The following is a 20,085-nucleotide window of genomic DNA, read 5'->3' as shown; positions in this document are numbered from 1 at the left end:
TCTGATGATAGGCCTTGACACACTGGCATGTGTCACACTAGGCCAAAAAACTAGCAATCTGGTGCTTCATCCCTTGCCGAAAGTACTGCCACCTCATATCACGATACATCTTCATGGAGCCCAGGTGAATAGTAAGCCTTGATCGGTGTGCCTCGGTCATCAGATCACGATACAACTCTGGTATATCCAGGATACACAATTGGCCTTTGAAGCGTAATCCACCATTGGAACCAATATGCCAGTCTGACTGCTCTACGGATGCGTCCTCTACTAGGTACTCCTGAAGTGACTCATCTGTTTGTTGAGCCTCTATCACCCTGGCCACTAAAGAGGGCTGAATCGATAAGCTCGAAAGCTGAATAATGGAAGACTACAGACCAAACTCAAAGTCATACTTTGAAACATCTTCAAGCATCTGTCACTCACACACCATCATCCGAGCCACTAGGCCTTGTGGCTGATGGCTGAGCGCGCCCTCCGCCATGTTCGCCTTGCCCGGGTGGTATTGAAGATCAAAATCATAATCCTTCAACAGCTCCATCCATTGCCTCTAACGCAAGTTCAACTCGGACTGCGAAAATAAATACTTCAAGCTCTTGTGATCCGAGAAGAGCTCGAACCTGACCCCATATAGATAATGCCTCCACACCTTCAGTGCAAAGACGACCGCTGCAAGCTCTAAATGATGGTGGGGTAGTTTAGCTCGCGGACCTTGAGCTGGAGCCAGGCATACGCCACTGGCTTCCCCTACTGCATCAGTACAACACCCAAGCCAACTCTAAAGGCATCAGTGAAAACAACAAAACCCTCACTCTCACCAGGAAGAGTGAGAATAAGAGTGGACGTGAGGTGATCCTTCAACTCCGTAAATGCCTCCTCATAGGTGTTACTCTAGATGAACTCGACGCCCTTCCGCATTAATCGGGTCAGTGGTGCTGCAATACAGGAGAAACACTCAATAAACTGTCGATAATACCCCGCTAGACCAAGGAAGCTATGGATCTTGGATGCATTCGTGGGCTAGCCCCACTAACACACCGCATCAACCTTTGAGGGGTCCACAGCAACACCCTCCCTCGTCACCATGTGACAGAGGAACTTCACCTACTGCAAGTGTTGGTGGGCACGGAGGGTCTCTAGCACAATCTGCAAGTGCTCAACATGGTCCTCCCGAGTCCTCGAATATACAAGAATATCATCAATGATTACCACCACGAACTGATCGAGGAACGGCCGGAAGACCTCATTCATCAGCTGCATGAATACGTCGGGTGCACTGGTTAGTCCAAACGACATGACCAGAAACTGAAAGTGACCATAAAGCGTCCGGAAAGCCGTCTTTGGAATGTCCTCCTCTCACACCCGAATCTGATGGTAACTGGAGCGCAAGTCTATCTTAGAAAAATACTGTGCACTCGGTAACTGATCAAACAAATCATTAATATGGGAAAGTGGGTATCGGTTCTTGATGGTGACTGTATTGAGCTCATGATAGTCCACACAGAGTCGCAATGAGCCATCCTTCTTCTTCACAACCAATACTGGGGCTCCCCAAGGTGAACTACTGGGATGAATGAAACCTAATTTCCAGAGCTCATCTAACTTCTCCTGTAGTTCCCTCAACTCTAACGGTGCCATCCAATAGGGGGCCTTCGAGATAAGCATGGTACAGGGCACAGATCAATCTGAAACTCCACTTGCCAATGTGACAGCAAACTCGGTATCTCTTGGAACACATCCGGGTACTCTCAAACAACTAGCAACTGATCAATACACTCTACCATAGAATCTTCAACGACAGAAGCCAAGAAACTAGATAATGGCTCTCCCCTGGGCTCGGCGATAAACTGGAATATTGGCAAGCTTGGAATGTGAAACGTAATCGTCCTCGCGGCACAGTCTAAGATGGCACAATACTCCGTAAGCCAGTCCATGCCCAGAATAACATCAAAGCCTGATATCAGCATCATGAGCAGATCGGCGGGAAGAAATATCTCACCACTAACATCGGACAAGAAGGGCAATGACGGGTCAACTTAATGGACTTCCACATGGGAGTCTGTCACGCCCCAAACTTGGAAAACGGGCTCACAAAATTCCTGATTGCCAAATCCAGTGCCGACAGCCTCCGTAGTACCCATTCTCTGCTCCCGACAATTATATGCGAGATTCCGATCCTAAGATCCTACAAGGAGGATTTTCAGAATGATTTTTTTTTTGTAATGGAGCATAACCACAAGTTTACCCAAATCATAAAGGCAATATCATCATCATATATCCACTAATATAATCATTTGAATACAGTGCTGAAAGGGAAATACATATGTCAAATCCAAGCTCCATAAGTCAGCTACATGCTCCAAGCTCCACACTACTGCAACCTAGCATCACCTGCACGCATCTATTGTGTATAAGCTTATAGAAAGCTTAGAGGGTGGTGTGTGCGAAAGGCAAGCACCAAGTATACCATAAAGCCCATAAATCATAAATCATCGGAATAAGTGAAAAACTGAAAAGATCATGAATCATACGATATCAGAGTAAGCGAAAATATACTGGTAGGTCCATGAATCATACAATAACAGAATACGCAATGTGGATCGGCTATGCAAATGTAGAAGCCAAATATCAAATGTCGATGATGTAATACAATATACAAATCTTGCTAACTCCGTTTAGGCCATATAAGTGTAAAAACATAGTAACTCAAAATGTTAAGTACTGCGGATGCAATGTAATATGTGGTGCGAATCAATGACCATGCTAGAATGCGAAGTTGGGATGATAGTACGTAGTATCGCAGGCTATGGGGTCCACCACAGGGGACTTCTATCCAAACCAATCCCATACCTAAATTTGGATAGTCAGACTTAATGTTGTAAACTCTCGATCTCAGGTTAGTCACGCACCCAACCGAAATCCTAGCCATACGATGGTACACTTAACAAATAGTTACGCACCACCAGCCCGAGTGGATAGTGAATGAATAAATGAATGGATATGCAATTCCTTCTCAATACGTCTACATATTAGTACGGTTGCTCTCTACAAAAATCATAGGGGTCTATTACGCTCCACACCAACTGCCTCCTCCTTAGCTGCACATCCCAGTGAATGGAAGAGACCTCACTATTTGTCAAACCAGCAGTCTGCCAATACCTACTCGACTCATCGATAGTGGACCCATTTATCAGCTGGTCATACTCATCCTAGCTTATAGCCCCCTCATTCAGGCGGATAAGGACACACCCCCTTCTAACCGACTACGACACAGTGGGAGACACGACCTCATGGTATAGGCACCGACACTCATATTCCACTCGGTCTAGACGTTGGAGCATCTCCTGGTACTAAGAAGGTTCTAGAATTTTTACCCAAGGTCATCCTATGTGCCCACAGTGCTAGAATCAAGCATTTTCGGTGTCTCATCTGGCCATCCACGATGTGTCTGTGGAGGCCACGACCCTGATGTCGGTGGGGCATACAATGATCAAGTCACATATATGCGAGATACATGAGTCACACCGTCAGTCATGCAGCAATCTCGCACGTACCATGCGCTCATGTGGGTAACTCCTATTAATGAGTCCTCTAAGTAATCTGCCCAGTGGCATATGCTATGATCAGTAACTACTCATATCAGGCATACATATGATGCGTATGGCATGAGGCTTGGAATTATACTAGGCATGTTATAAAGTAATGAACTATCCTTACAACGCAGATGGGCCTAGATGGCCTACACGTAACAAGTATGGGCCCATCAGTGGGCCCTAGGGAGAGTTATAATGTAGACATTTAACCAACATTAATCTTACAATGTAGTCATCAACCCAATATTTCTCCCAAGGCATAGCCTACCATAAAACATCATTACACAAACCATGAAAGAATCACACATTGCAATGGACCCTAAGGACATCCCGTTGGGCCTCAACCCATAGACCTTAGATACATCAAATGGGCCGCATCACATGGGCCTTATATTGGTCAAGTGGGCCGCACCAATGGGCCTTATGTACATGGCAATGGGCCATAACCCATAGGCCTCGAATATATCACAATGGGCCTCATAACATGGGCCATACATTCATATCAAGGTGGGCCTCAACAACGGCCTCATGCACATCAAGGTGAGCTTAAAAAATGGCCACAAATAAATCAAGATGGGCCTCATACATTTACCAAGGTGAGCCTCAATAGACGGCCACAAATAAATCAAGATGGGCCATAAAATACATCAAAGTGGGCCTCACAGCTGGACCACAGAATACATCAATGTGGATCTCACAGATGATCCTATCACGGAGTGGCCCGCTGTGATGTGTTTGAGATCCAACCAATTCATAAGTTATCATAGAGCTAGATGAAGTGAAAATAAAATATCATCTTAATTGGAAGATATTGTGGCCCCTAAGAAGTTTGGATGGTGGACATCACTATCCACTACTTTCAATGGTGGGGGCCACTTGAACTTAGATCTAACTCATTTGTTTGCTCATACCATAAAATGAGCCTTCAAAATGGTTGGACAGTTTGCATGCAACACATGCATCATGGTGGGTCCCGTAAGGATGGACGGTGTGGAGAGAACACCTACATCCTTGGGGTCCCCATCGTCCAGTACTGGGGACGGTGTGGAAAAAAAACATACACCAGGTGGGTTCCACCGTCCACTGCCGTGGACGGTGTGAATAAAACACATACATCAGTATGGCCTTAATGTTTACATGTTATCCAACCTATTGATAAGGTCACGCTGACCTGGTTGAAAGGAAAAAAAAAACATTTCATATCGATTCAAAACTTTAGTGATCTAGAAAAGGGAATGGCAGCCATTCAATCCCACTATTTCCTACGACGTGGGCCACTTGAGCTGTGTATACGGCTGATTTTTTTGGTGGGGGGCCACTGGCCTAAGGGGCCCACCAATGCATGATGTGGATCTTCAAGACACATCACGGTGGGGCCCATGCATAGGACCCCTGGTCCCTGCCTCTTCATCCACGACGCAGCAGCATGCAGCACCTGCTGCTTCTTTTTGTTTTTTTGAAAACTAATTTTTTTTCATGGTTTTTCATACATGGGGCCTATATCAGTTGGATCTGACACAACCATTGGTCGCTATGGCTCAAGAAAAGCCAAACAAGCCCAATATTCGATGTGTTTTGGCGTGTAGAAACATCAGGTGAATTTCAATGGTAGAAAACACTGTTTGGTATGCTATGACCCACTAGAAATTTGGATCAGCTTCATTTTTTGGCTCAATGCCTAAAATGATCTAAGGAATGGAATGGATGGCTTGGATTAAAAACATACATCCAGGTGGGGCCTACATGGACAACCCTCTCCAAAGCTTAAGAATCAAGCTAATATTTTGTTTTTGACAAAGCACATCCAGACGTGCTGGACCTCCCACGGTTGTTTACATTTCACTGGACATCGTCTAGCATCCCTGGCTGCAAATGTTTCTTCAAGGTGGGTCCCACAAGGACGTGGCCCACTTAGATTAATTTGATATTTGTGTTTTCCACCACTATAAGGTAGGGCCCACGTGACTTGGACGGTTTGTATAAAACACACATCAAGGTGGGGTACATCCGGGTGGGCCACACAATCACATCATCACACACCAAACAAATGAAAAGAGAAGGAGGGAGAGAGAGAGAGAAATGGACACGTGTGATGGAGGGACCCCGACACTATGATCCCTCCCTTCCATGCATTCGATCATACATCAAGTGGGTCCCAAAACATGTGGACCCACCGATCAAAATCAACGTTGGAGATCCTTTCTCCCTAAAATACCAGGTCTAGATGACCCTATTTACAAGGAAAAATAAACATCATGATGGGTCCATGGAGAATGGCCCCATCATGGAATGATCATGAGCATCAAGGTAGGTCATCGGCCACATCTAGGGTCCAAAGTGAGATCCATACCATCGATTGGTAGGCCTCACTTAGCCCATCATAAAAACATGAAAACTATCCTATAGAAGCACCACCATTTGATCTTCTTGGTCTGATGGAAGGACGATCTCCTTGTGCTTCACTTTGACGGAAGATGATGAGGTTTGAATGGATAGGATGAAGGATTTGAGATGGGAAAGTGGGCCACACACATGCACTTTCTCTCCTTGAAAATGTTGGGCATCCACTCCTCTCTTTGCTTAGAATTGTGTTGAGAAATGAGAGAGAGAGAGAGAGGGTTGTAAGGAGTGATGGATGTGAGGTGAGTGATGGGTGAGGTGATAGTGTACTTGACATGTATGGGTGTGTAAGAGAGAGGGTGGGAAAGAGTTGACTTGGTGGTTGCTTGACTTGGGGAGAAAGAAAACATTGATTGATTGTTTGATTGATTTAAGTAATTGATTGATGGGACATGTTGTAGAGATTCTCTTGGGATTGCAAACGCGTAATGTTTTCTTCAAAATAAACTTCGGCCCACATCTTTCAGCCATGGTATCGGATCGGTGCGCTACTCACGGCGTTGAAACCGCGACAACGGTGCGGTCGCAAAGGTATAAGTCTCGGATTAAGCTAACTCAAATCTACAGGATTTAACTTGGGGTCGAGTACAAACGTCGATTATAGGTCACAGGTTGTCAGAATTCAACGAGAAGGATCGCAGGAGTCGATGGAACAGTACGGACTAGGGTACGGGTCTTGCAACTCTCTCCACCTAATAAAAATTTCATCATTGAAATTTATGCTACCATCGCAGCTAATCAAAAACTCAAAAGGAAGTAGGGAACATAACATCATATATAATTAAAACACAATATATCATCATAATCAAAACCTAAGAGATGGGGATAATGCCCAGAATCTCAAGCTCTAACTCCCAAGACACCTCGTCAGCACTATGATGTCCCAATGAACCTCAGATCCTAGATAAAAAATGATCGAAGCTGGAATACTATACAGCCTCGCAATCTCAGCGGTAGGGAGCTATATCAGAAAATCTCTAAGTCATTCGAACTCGAGGATCTAACCATTCTAAGTTCTCAACAATCACACAGTATAAGGTAGCTATCAGTAGATATGTGATGTAATCCTCAGGTATTCCTAAGTTATGCTTTGATACCAACTTCTGTCACACCCCAAACTCGGAAAACGGGCTCACAAAATTTTCGATTGCTGAATCTGGTGCCGACAGCCTCCTTAGTGCCCATTCTCGGCTCCCGGCAATCATATGCCAGATTCCGATCCTAGGATCCTACAAGGAGGATTTTCAGAATGAATTTTATTTATAATGGAGCATAACCACAAGTTTACCCAAATCATAAAGGCAATATCAACATCACATATCCACTAATATACTCATTTGAATACAGTGCTGAAAGGAAAATACATATGTCAAATCTAAGCTCTATAAGTCAGCTAAATGCTCCAAGCTCCACGCTGCTACAACCTAACATCACCTACACCCATCTATCGTGCATAAGCTTATAGAAAGCTTAAAGGGTGGTGTGAGTGTGTGCGCAAGGTAAGGGCCAAGTATACCATAAATCCCATAAATCCTACATCATCGGAATAAGCAAAAATACTGAAAAGATCATGAATCATACAATATCAGAGTAAACAAAAATATACTGGTAGGTCCATGAATCATATAATAACAGAATACGCAATTCGGATCAGCTATGTAAATGTAGAAGCCAAATATCATATATCGATGATGCAATGTAATATGCAAATCCTTCTAAGTCCATTTGGGCCATATAAGTGTAAAAACATAGTAACTCAAAATGCTAAGTACTGCAGATGCAATGTAATATGCGGTGCGAATGCAATGACCATGCTGGAATGTGAAGTCGGGATGATAGTACTTAGTATCATAGGCTATGGGGTCCATCACAGGGGACTTTTATCCAAACCAATCCCATACCTAAATTTGGATAGTCAGACTTAATGTGGTAAACCCTCGATCTCAGGTTAGTCGCGCGCCCAACCAAAATCCTGGCCATACGATGGTACACATAACAAATAGTTACGCACCACCAGCCCGAGTGGATAGTGAATGAATAAATGAATGGATTGCAATTCCTGCTCAATAAGTCCACATATCAGTATGGTTGCTCTTTGGAAAAATCACTGAGGTCTATTACACTCCACACCGACTGCCTCCTCCCTAGCTGCACAGCCCAGTGAGTGGAAGAGACCTCACTATCCGCCTAGCCAGCAATCTGCCAATAACTACTCACCTCGGTGATAGCGGACCCATTTATGAGCTGGTCATACTCAGCCTAGCTTATAGCCCCCTTACTTGGGCAAACAAGGCCACACCCCTTTCCAACCGACCACGACACAGTGGGAGGCACGGCCTGATGGTATAGGCACCAGCGCTCATATTCCACTCGGTCTAAACGTTGGAGCATCTTGTAGTACCAAGGAGGTTCTGGGATTTTCACCCAAGGACATCCTACGTGCCCATAGTGCTAGAACCAAGCATTTTCGGTGTCTCATCTGGCCATCCACGATGTGTCTGTGGAGGTCATGGCCCTGATGTCGTTAGGGCGTACATTGATCAAGTCACATATATGCGAGATGCATGACTCACACCATCAGTCATGCAGCAATCTTGCACGTACCATGCGCTTATGTGGGTAACTCCTATCAATGAGTCCTATAAGTAATCTGCCCAATGGCATATGCTATGATTAGTCACTACTCATATCAAGCATACATATGATGCGTACGGCATGGAATTATACTACGTATGTTATAAAGTAATGAACTATCCTTACAACGCAAATGGGCCTAGATGGCCTACATATAACAAGTATGGGCATATCAGTGGGCCCTAGGGAGAGTTATAATGCAAACATTTAACCAACATTAATCTTACAATGTGGACGCCAAACAAACATTGCTCCCAAGGCATGGCCTGCCATAAAACATCATTACACAAACCATGGAAGAATCACACATTGCAATGGACCCTAAGAACATCCGGTTGGGCCTCGACCCATGGGCCTTAGATATATCAAATGGGCTGCATCACATGGGCTTTATATTGATCAATTGGGCGGCACCAATGGGCCTTATGTACATTGTAATGGGCCATAACCCATGGGCCTCGAATACATCACAATGGGCCTCATAACATGGGCCTTACATTCATATCAAGGTGGGCCTCAACAACGGCCTCATACACATCAAGGTGGGCCTAAAGAACGGCCACAAATAAATCAAGATGGGCCTCAAACATATACCAATGTGGGCCTCAATGGACGGCCACAAATAAATCAAGATGGGCCACAAATACATCAAATTGAGCCTCACAGTTGGACCACAGAATACATCAAGGTGGATCTCACAGATGATCCTATCATGGAGTGGCCCACCGTGATGTGTTAGAGATCCAGCCAATTTATAAGTTAACATAGAGCTAGATGAAGTGAAAATAAAATATCAGCTTAATTGGAAGATACTGTGGCCCCTAAGAAGTTTGAATGGTGGACGTCACTATCCACTACTTTCAACGGTGGAGGCCACTTGAACTTAGATCTGACTCATTTGTTAGCTCATGCCATAAAATGTGCCTTCAAAAAGGTTGGACGGTTTGGATGCAACAATGCATCATGGTGGGTCTCGTAAGGATGGACAGTGTGGAGAGAACACCTACATCAATGGGGTCCCCACCGTCCAGTACTGGGGACGGTGTGGACAAAACACATACACCAGGTGGGTTCCACCATCCACTGCCGTGGACGGTGTGAATAAAACACATACATCATTATGGGTCCCACGTGGGGCCCACCTTAATGTTTACATGCCATCCAACCTGTTGATAAGGTCACGCTGACCTGGATGAAAGGGAAAAAAACATTTCATACTAATTCAAAACTTCTGTGACCCAGAAAAGGGTTTCATTGGCAGCCATTCAGTCCCACTATTTCTTACGACGTGGGCCACTTCAGCCGTGTATGCGGCTAATTTTTTTGGTGGGGACCCACTGGCCTAAGGGACCCATCAATGCACGATGTTGATGTTCAAGACACATCACGGTGGGGCCCACGCATAGGACCCCTGGTCCCTGCCTCTTCATCTACGGTGCAGCAACGTGCTGCAGTGTGCAGTGCTGGCTACTTCTTTTTTTTTTTAAACTAATTTTTTTCATGGTTTTTCATACATGGGGCCCACATCAGTTGGATCTAACCCAACCATTGGTCGCTATGGCTCAAGACAAGCCAAACAAGCATGCTGCAGTATGCAGTGCTGCACCGCCTGCTGCGCTATGGATGAAGAGGCAGGGACCAGGGGTCCTATGCATGGGCCCCACCGTGATGTGTCTTAAACATCCAAATCTTGCATTGGTGGACCCCTTAGGCCAGTGGCTCCCCACCAAAAAAATCAGTTATATACATGGCTCAAGTGGCCCACGTCGTAGGAAATAGTGGGATTGAATGGCTGCCATTGAAACCCTTTTCTGGGTCACAGAAGTTTTAAATCAGTATGAAATGTTTTTTTCCTTTCATCCAGGTCAGCATGACCTTATCAATGGGTTGGATGGCATGTATACATTAAGGTGGGCCCCACGTGGGACCCATAATGATGTATGTGTTTTATTCACACCATCCACGGCAGTGGACAATGGAACCCACCTGGTGTATGTGTTTTGTCCACACCGTCCCCAATACTGGACTATGGGGACCCCAATGATGTAGGTGTTCTCTCCACACCGTCCATCCTTACGGGACCCACCATGATGCATGTGTTGCATCTAAACCGTCCAACCATTTTGAAGGCTCATTTTATGGCATGAGCTAACAAATGAGTCAGATCTAAGTTCAAGTGGCCCCCACTATTGAACGTAGTGGATAGTGATGTCCACCATTCAAACTTCTTAGGGGCCACAGTATCTTCCAATTAAGCTGATATTTTGTTTTCACTTCATCTAGATCTATGTTAACTTATGATTGGTTGGATCTCTAACACATCACGGTGGGCCACTCCGTGATAGGATCATCTGTGAGATCCACCTTAATGTATTCTGTGGTCCATTTGTGAAGCCCACTTTGAACTATTTTGTGGCCCATCTTGATTTATTTGAGGCCATCCATTGAGGCCCACCTTGGTAAATGTATGAGGCCCATCTTGATTTATTTGTGGCCGTTGTTTAGGCCTACCTTGATGTGTATGAGGCCATTGTTGAAGCCCACCTTGATATGAATGTAAGGCCCATGTTATGAGGCCCATTGTGATGCATTCGAGGCCCATGGGTTATGGCCCATTGCAATGTACATTAGGCTTATTGGTGGGGCCCACTTGATCAATATAAGGCCAATGTGATGCGGCCCATTTGATATATCTAAGGCCCATGGGTCGAGGCCCAACGGGATGTCCTTAGGGTCCATTGCAATGTGTGATTCTTCGATGGTTTGTGTAATGATGTTTTATCGCGGGCCAAGCCTTGGGAGCAATGTTGGTTTGACGTCCACATTGTAAGATTAATGTTGGTTAAATGTCCGTATTATAACTCTCCCTAGGGCCCACTGATAGGCCCATACTTGTTACGTGTAGGCCATTTAGGCCCATCTGCGTTGTAAGGATAGTTCATTGTTCACTCCCCAAGTATAGGGTTGTGATGTAGTAATAAACTCAGTGAGACCGAGGTCGGATCCCACGGGACTGATACCTGTACGTAATCTGAAACTAGGTAGAAATAGAACTAGCCTAAGATGAAATCTAAATCAAATATAAATTGATGAATAATGGTGAGAGATTAATGTAAAACTTAAGAGAAATTAGAGTTAAGAAACTAGGGATTCAGAGGATCCACTTGTAGAGATCAGGGAGATCTTATGCCTGCTTCAAAAATCATGGAAATTAAACTGAACTTCCTCTGATAAAATTTTAAAGAGATGAAAAGTATATGAATTAGAATGGATTCCATCACCAAACCATGCCCAGGAGACAAAGCAAACAACAGAATTAAACTAATTACCAACCAATCAACATGCTATGAAGGTTAGGAATGGTACTGTCTTCCTACCATGCCCAGGAGACGAAGGTGAACAACAGGGCTTCCTGATGTCATAAACATAAAAGGAAGGAACATGCTCAAAGTCATTGCAAACCCATTGTAATTTTAGTCACAACAGACCATTAAAAACTAAAAACACTCCCTTAAATAAACTATAATCGGTATCAGTTTAGTATGAATACAAAACACAAGCGAAAGAGTCCCCCATCATGCTACAAGCTTCACCTCTTAGCCCTAGCTAAGAGGTTCAGCCACTCATGGACATGATGAGGCTATAATCTCTGGAAAAATTCATGAACAAAAGAAACTAAAGAAGAAGAAGAAAAGCTAGAACCCATCTCTGCTCTTATTTCTCTCTCTCTCTTCTTCTTGCTCCACGTCCCTGCTTCCTAAGCTCTCCCTCTTCTCCACATTTTGGAACTCTTTTTATGGCTGCTGGAGTGGTGAAAATTGGATTTGGAAAGCTATCACATGTACAGCGAAAGCCTTTTCGCAGCCAAGTTCGAGGCTTCATAACTGTCGCGTTCCTTGCATTATTTCTGTAAAATGAACATCTCGGAAGTATTTTAGCTAGCCTACACGATGGACGGTTCAGATCTACCATATGATCAAAGATGTGGGCTACAACCGCCTGGAAAACTGGATTTCATGGACGTGCATAACCTTTCGCACTTCCAGTGCTGTCATGATCGGTGGGCCCCACAGAGGTGCTTTGATGGAAATCCACCCCGTCCATTATATTCAGGATAAAATTTCAGTCAAGAATGGGTGGTTTTGAACGTCCATTGACGCAGCCCAGTGGAGAAATCACAATAAAATTACTTTTAAATGTTGTAGTGAAGTCCGTTTGTGGCCTCTGTACCGCATACGTGTATACGTATGGGTCTGAAATTTTAACATGGGTTTGTCATATTTGAGGCCATCTACAAGATGGACAGTTTAGATTAGCTGTACAGATGACATATAGGACCCACTATCTTCTGAAAAATCGGCCAGCGGCCGGTTACGCGCTGCTGAAACGGCAAGTGCCGTATTTAAAAGTCGGTCGGGCGGGTGTGTTATAGGCAGGCAGGCAGTCAGCGGCCAGTGCACGGCCGGCCTTGTATGTACAAGGTGTACATTCACTATGTACGGGACCCGTTGTGATGATTTTCAGAAATCTTCACCGTCCCTATTGTTTCTCATCTTATTTAAACCGTCAAGAAAAATTGTGAGGCAGTTCTAGATATCAGGTGGGCCTGAAATTGACGATTAATGGGCTGATCTGTCCGTTGGCCCACTTCTTAAGATCTTCAATGGATGAAATTTTACGTGTATGATTAATTTATGGTCCTCATCCCATGTACAAACTCTCGTGTCAATTGGATGGCAGAAACCATGTGATCTTGTATTTTGGACCATTTTCGGGCCTCTTTAACGTGAACGGCTTGATTTCCTCAGATCCCTGGCGTGTAAATTCTTCAATCTTGGTCCTCTGGAGTCCGTCTCTTGCTCTGGTGACTTTGGATCGTCAAATCCATGCTTTTAGCACCTTTTTCAGTCCAAGCTCCTAAATTCAACTTGCAGCATAAACACGATTAAATTGAGCTATTAAACAAAATCATGTTCATAAATCTAAGTAATAAATGGGGTCTGATATGCAATATTTGACCCTCAACACAACCCCCAACTAGCATTTTGCTAGTCCCGAGCAAAACATGAGAAAAATACTTTCAGAAATAAAAGACAATTCCTGTAAACCCGAGTGACTTGTGAACAAATAGTCGAGATGTGAAAATTCTAAGATTCATGAATGGTGAGTGGAATTTTCCTTTGGAATCAAGCTTACAGTAAACTTCATAATCAAGTGAAAACTATTAATCCATTAATTAGAATGTTCTAAACATTTCCATGAGTGTATAGTGTAATATCGGCTTACGATCATTAAAAGATCCAATTGTCAATTACATGATATCATTGGTAATTAACAACGGAATTCATGAAAACTGAAACCAACAATTCCCTTATAGATTAACTTTTCATTCTATTAGCCTTTGATTTTTTTATGAACAGTAACGCTAAGGAAGGGAATCAAATCCTCACATATGGGGAGCAAACCTATGGTGAAAACTTGTCGCCTAAATTTTTTCTAAATGTCAACCATGGGGGATCAAATCTACACCTATAGGGAGCAAACCTATGGTGAAGATTATACGACTTACCCTTTCAATTCTTCTTACTGAACTGATGCTAAAATTTTCTCTTTTTTTTTTAGGCTGGTTCCTTTCATGTTTAGTGATTACCAAGTTAATCATTCAATTATTGAACCGGAACCTTAATGTGTAAGCGAGATGTGATATGTGAAATCATGACTTAATCAATGTTTCCAACTTTTAATCATGGATTAACAATTCAAACTTAACTGTGAAATCTAACAGACGGTTGAATCCAAAAGTCATAAATTACCAACATCACGTATCTTTTAATTTTAAAATCACAACTATCCTTCAAAATTACTTCAAATTCACAAGAAATTCCCAAAAATTTTTAAAAATTTTCACAATTTTTCACAATTTTTGCTCAAGGCTAAGAAAACGGCTAAGAAAACACTTATTAGGTTACCTAATCTCCCACCCCCAACCTAAAATCTACATTGTCCTCAATGTAAAAGGTATGAACATACAATGCACATGAGACAATGAAAATAAATGAGAAGTGATGGAAAGATAGTACCTAAATAAAAGAATTAAGAGGCTTTCCAAAGATATCTATGTAACAGCGGGTCAGCACGAGAGAGAAATCAACAAAAGAAAAAATAAAATCACAAAAAAAGAAGATCCTACCTATACCACTTTCGCAGGTGCTCTTGATTACATTTAGCTTATGCAACAAGCCTTTAAACCCCTAGGTTGCCTCTAGCAGACGAGTTGTAGTCTCGTGAGGGTTTGCAATACTGTTACCCATAAACATTTGAACTAACTAACTAAAATAAAATAAAATAAAAGGCTGGGTTGCCTCCCAGGAGCGCTAAGTTTACCATCTTCAGCCAGACAAATAAAGCAAACTACCTTAGTCCTATGAAAGCGATAAACCTACCTATACCTCCATCAGACTAGGAGATCAATCCTGGTAAACAGGAGTAGTCAGAGGCATGGACATGTCCTCTGAATCAAATTTCTCGACAAATGGTTTTAATCGATGTCTATTTACTTTAAACTCCTTGCCATTGTCGGGGTCTCTTATCTCAACGGCCCCATGAGGATAAGTAGTAACAACAATATAAGGGCCGGTCCAACGAGATCGAAGCTTACTCGGAAAGAGATGTAGTCGAGAGTCATATAAAAGGACTTTCTGACCAGGTGTGAATGATTTTCATAGAATACGTTGGTCATGAAACGCCTTCATTCTGTCCTTGTAAATTCTCGAGTTCTCGTATGCGTCGTTCCGAATTTCTTCGAGTTCATTCAACTGAAGTTTGCGTAGCAAGCTAGCATTGTCTAGATTGAAATTCAATTTTTTGATTGCCCAGTAGGCTCTATGTTCTAACTCCACATGCAAGTGGCAAGTCTTCCCATAGACAAGTCTAAAGGGTGACATTCCAATAGGGGTTTTAAACGCAGTACGGTAAGCCCATAAGGCATTAGTCAATTAGATTGACCAATCCTTACGGTTAAGGTTAACCGTTTTCTCCAAAATGTGTTTGATCTCCCTATTAAAAATCTCAACTTGCTCACTTGTCTGTGGGTGATATGGGGTGCTCACCTTATGAGAGATATCGTATTTCTTCATTAAACTCTCAAATGGCCTATTACAAAAGTGTGAGCCCCCACCGCTAATGATAGCTCTTAGCGTTCCGAATCGGGAAATGATGTTCTCTTTTAGGAATTTAATAACCGTGCGATGGTCATTATTTCGACACGAAATCGCTTCAACCCATTTAGCGACATAGTCTATAGCGAGCAAAATATATAGATTTCTAAAAGATTGGGGGAATGGTCCTATGAAATCAATGCCCTAGCAATCAAATGCCTCGATGATAAGAATGGGATTCAAGGGCATCATATTTCGATGGGACAACGCTCTCAATTTCTAACAACGCTCACAAGCTTTGCAAAACTCATGAGTGTCCTTGAACATAGTGGGCCAGTAAAAACCACACTGCAGAATCTTGGCCTTAGTCTTTTTAGCAGAAAAGTGACCACCATAGGCCTGTGAGTGACAAAAGGAGATGACACTCTGATACTCATCGTCTGGCATACATCTCCTCAGGATTTGGTCTGGGTAATATTTAAACAAATATGGATCATCCCAGAAAAAGTTTCATACCTTGGTAAAGATTTCTTCTTATCTTGTGCAGTCCAATGTGTCGGTATGGAACCTATTGCAAGATAATTAGCGATATCAGCAAACCAAGGTGAATGGGAGACTCTGAACAGTTGTTCATCAGGGAACATATCATTGATATGGGTCACCTCAAGGAAATCAGAGGTATTAAGGCGAGAAAGATAATTGGTCACTACGTTCTCTACTCCCTTTTTATCTTTAATTTTTAAATCAAATTCTTGGAGTAGAAGGATCCATCTTATCAAGTGGGGCTTAAAATCATTCTTAGAAAGAAGATACTTGAGTGCCGCATGATCTGTGTAGATAATGATCTTGGATCCGATCAGGTAGGACCTAAATTTGTCCAAGGTGAACACTACAGCTAAGAGTTCCTTTTCTGTAGTTGAGTAGTTCACTTGGGCAGGATTTAGAGTCTTACTCGCATAATGAATGACGTAAGGCCTCTTATCTTTTCTGACCTAGAACTGCTCCAAGAGCATAATTAGAAGCGTCGCACATAAGCTCAAAAGGAAGGCTCCAGTCGGGTGGTTGTATGATGGGTGCTCTAGTCAACATGCCCTTAAGCTTAGTGAAAGCTTCCTGACATGGCTCAGTTCACATGTATGATGCATCCTTTTGAAGTAGATTACATAAAGGCAAGAGATGAGACTAAAGTCCTTTATGAATCTTCTGTAAAATCCAGCGTGTCCTAAGAAGGATTGCACGTCCCGTATGTTCTTGGGTAGAGGTAGGTTGGAGATAAGATCAATTTTTGCCTTATCCACCTCGATTCCTTTGGACGAGATAATATGTCAAAGGACAATTCCCTTATGAACCATGAAATAACAATTTTCCCAATTAAGTACCAAGTTCTTCTCTTCACATCTTTTTAGCACACATTTAAGACTTTTTAAACACTTGCTGAAAGATGAACCAAAAATAGAGAAATCATTCATGATGACCTCCAGATATTTTTCCACCGTCTCAGAAAAGATACTCATCATACATTGCTAAAAGGTGGCAGGGGCATTACATAATCCGAATGGCATCCTTCTATAAGCAAAGGTGTCGTAGGGACATGTAAATGTGGTCTTTTCCTGATCCTCAGGGGCGATTTCGATTTAATTGTAGCCCGAATACCCGTCAAGGAAACAGTAATAGGAATGACCAGCTAGCTTTTCTAAGATTTGATCAATGAAGGGCAAAGGAAAGTGGTCTTTCCTCGTGACGGTATTCAGCTTCCTATAGTCAATGCACATTCTCCAACCAGTAGTGACTCTAGTTGGCACGAGTTCATTATTGGCATTGGCTACGATGGTGATCTCGGACTTCTTAGGAACCATCTGAGTTGGACTCACCCGGGTATATGATACCCACATCCAACAGTTTAAGAACCTCAGCCTTAACCACTTTCCTCATGTTTGGATTTAGTCTACGTTGTGATTGCCGAGCGGTCTTTGCATTATCCTTAAGATATATGCGGTGAGTACAAATCGAGGGGTCGATTCCCTTGAGGTCCGCTATAGTCCATCCAAGGGCTCCCTTATGCTCAATAAGAGTAGATATAAGCATACTCTCCTATTCTTTCTCTAGGTGGGTAGAGATCACCACCGGGTACATCTCATCTTGACCTAAATAGACATATTTCAAATCAGAGGGCAAAGGTTTTAAGTAAAGCTTCGACGGCTTGAGGTTAGACGATGGAGGCACTACATCCTTTTGGGGAAACTCTTCAAATTGTGGCCTCCACCGGTTAACTTCAAGTACCAGTGCAGTATCAAGCAAGGCACACGTCTCCTTAGTCATGTCATTATCAAAATCATGGGAGTGGGCCAGGCACGTCTCTAGAGGGTCAGAGGATAAGGTCAGAGGTGTCGTATCTTCCACGAAAGAGTCAATTATGTTAATGTTAAGGAAATCGTCATCATCTTCTAAGTTTCTGTCGTTATTGAAAAAAATGTTTGACTCCAATGTCATATTCCCAAAAGACATAGTCATGACACCATTCCTACAATTGATAATTGCGTTTGAAGTGGCAAGGAATGGGCGACCAAGAATGACAAGAATCTGAGTGTTCATGTTATTGATGGGTTCGGTGTTCAGGATAATAAAATCTACAGAGTAGTAAAATATATCAACTTGGACCTCAATTATACCTCTTGGTACATGAACAGAGCGATCGACAAGTTATAGTATGGTTAGGGTGGGTTTTAATTCCCCCAAACCTAACTGTCTGTATACCGAGTAGGGAATCAGATTGATGCTTGCTCCTAAGTCAAGAAGTGCATGATCAATTCAGTGGTCCCCGATTACACATGATATGGTTAGGCTACCGGGATCTTTGAATTTCTTTGGCACATCTTGCTTTAGGATGGCACTCACTTTCTCGGTCAAGAAGATCTTCTTTTGAATACTCTACCGTCGTTTGGTCGTGCATAAGTCTTTCAGGAATTTGGGATATGAAGGTATTTGTTTTACGACATCAAGTAGAGAAATGTTGACTTTCACTTGTTTCAACACCTCTAAGATATCCTGAGAGTTAGAGAGAGGCTTTGGTGCGACCAACCGTTGGGAAAATGGAGCAATTGGCTTTTCTAAAAGTTTCGGTTCTAATTTTTGTGGGGCCTCACTAGATCCATCATTGTTGTCCTCTTCTGTTTCTTGAGGCTTTTTGGGCCTAACAAGAAGGGTTTTATCAATGATCTTCCCACTCCTAAGAGTGGTGATGGATTTAGCATGCTCCATTTGATTTGAAGAGCCGGGATTACTTATCTCGTAATGCAGTTTAGGATTGGGGAGCGGTTGTGCAGGAAGCATCCCCTTTTCTATAACTGTCATACATGAATCCATCTTTTGCATAAAATATCGCATTGCCTGGGTCAGCTCTTGCATGAAATTTTGAACCGGTTCTTCTTGAGGTTTCCCCTTATTTGGATTTTGATTGAAGAAACTTTGAGGGGTAGCAGTTTGTCCATTTCGCCAACTAAAGTTTGGAAGATTTTTCCAACCAGGATTGTACGTATTAGAGGTCAGTCGATTGAAAGGTCTTTGATAATTATTTACGACATTGGATTGTTCATTCAACACTTTTCAAAAGGCGGGTATTGTAGGACAATTTTCAGTTGTCTGAATGTTGCAATCATAGATGCCGTAAACACTTTCATTAACCTTATCCTTCTTTCCTTCCATGGCCTCAACTTTCCTTATGAGCGTAGTCACTTTATGCTTGAGATCATCCTCTTCTTTCAAGAGATACAATTCAACTTTCTCCTTTGATTGAGTCGGCCTAGACGTGGTGTTCGATTTTGGGTAATAATCCCATGATTGTGTTTTTCAGCAAGACTATCGAGGTAATCCCATACCTCGTCGACATTTTTATTAATGAATTCTCCATTACACATTGTCTCGACCATTTGGCACATGAAAGATGTTAGTCCATCGTAGAAAAAATTTGTAATGCGCCATGTTTCAAAACCGTATTGTGGGCATGAACTGACCAAATCCTTGAACCTTTCCCAACATTGGTAAAATGTTTCATCCTCCTTTTGGGTGAAGTTCATAATTGCTTTTCTAAGGGTAATCGTTTTATGATGTGGAAAAAATTTCTTTATAAATTCCCTTTGCATATCATTCCATGTGCCAATGGATCTGAGACGCAGTGAATGTAACCACGTCTTAGCCTTCTCCTTTAAGGGAAAAGGAAAGAGTCTCAGCCTAACTATGTCCTCAGACACATTTTGAAAATATAAAGTGGCTATGATCTCATCAAACTCTTTCAAATGTAGATA

At 42.7% G+C, this 20,085-nt stretch overlaps 1 non-coding gene across 1 annotated transcript; it reads left to right on the top strand.

Annotated features, from left to right (window-relative positions):
* The first annotated feature begins 19,768 nt into the window (after window positions 1–19,768).
* LOC131223106 (small nucleolar RNA R71) lies at window positions 19,769–19,875 on the top strand. The gene has a single exon (XR_009160293.1). It is a non-coding gene; the product is annotated as a small nucleolar RNA R71 (small nucleolar RNA).
* Window positions 19,876–20,085: the final 210 nt, after the last annotated feature.

The sequence above is a fragment of the Magnolia sinica genome, chromosome 1 (genome assembly GCF_029962835.1).
Source record: "Magnolia sinica isolate HGM2019 chromosome 1, MsV1, whole genome shotgun sequence".
Lineage (NCBI taxonomy): Eukaryota > Viridiplantae > Streptophyta > Magnoliopsida > Magnoliales > Magnoliaceae > Magnolia > Magnolia sinica.
The sequence above is the reverse complement of the archived record's forward strand: the minus strand, read 5'-3'. Positions and strand labels throughout refer to the sequence as shown.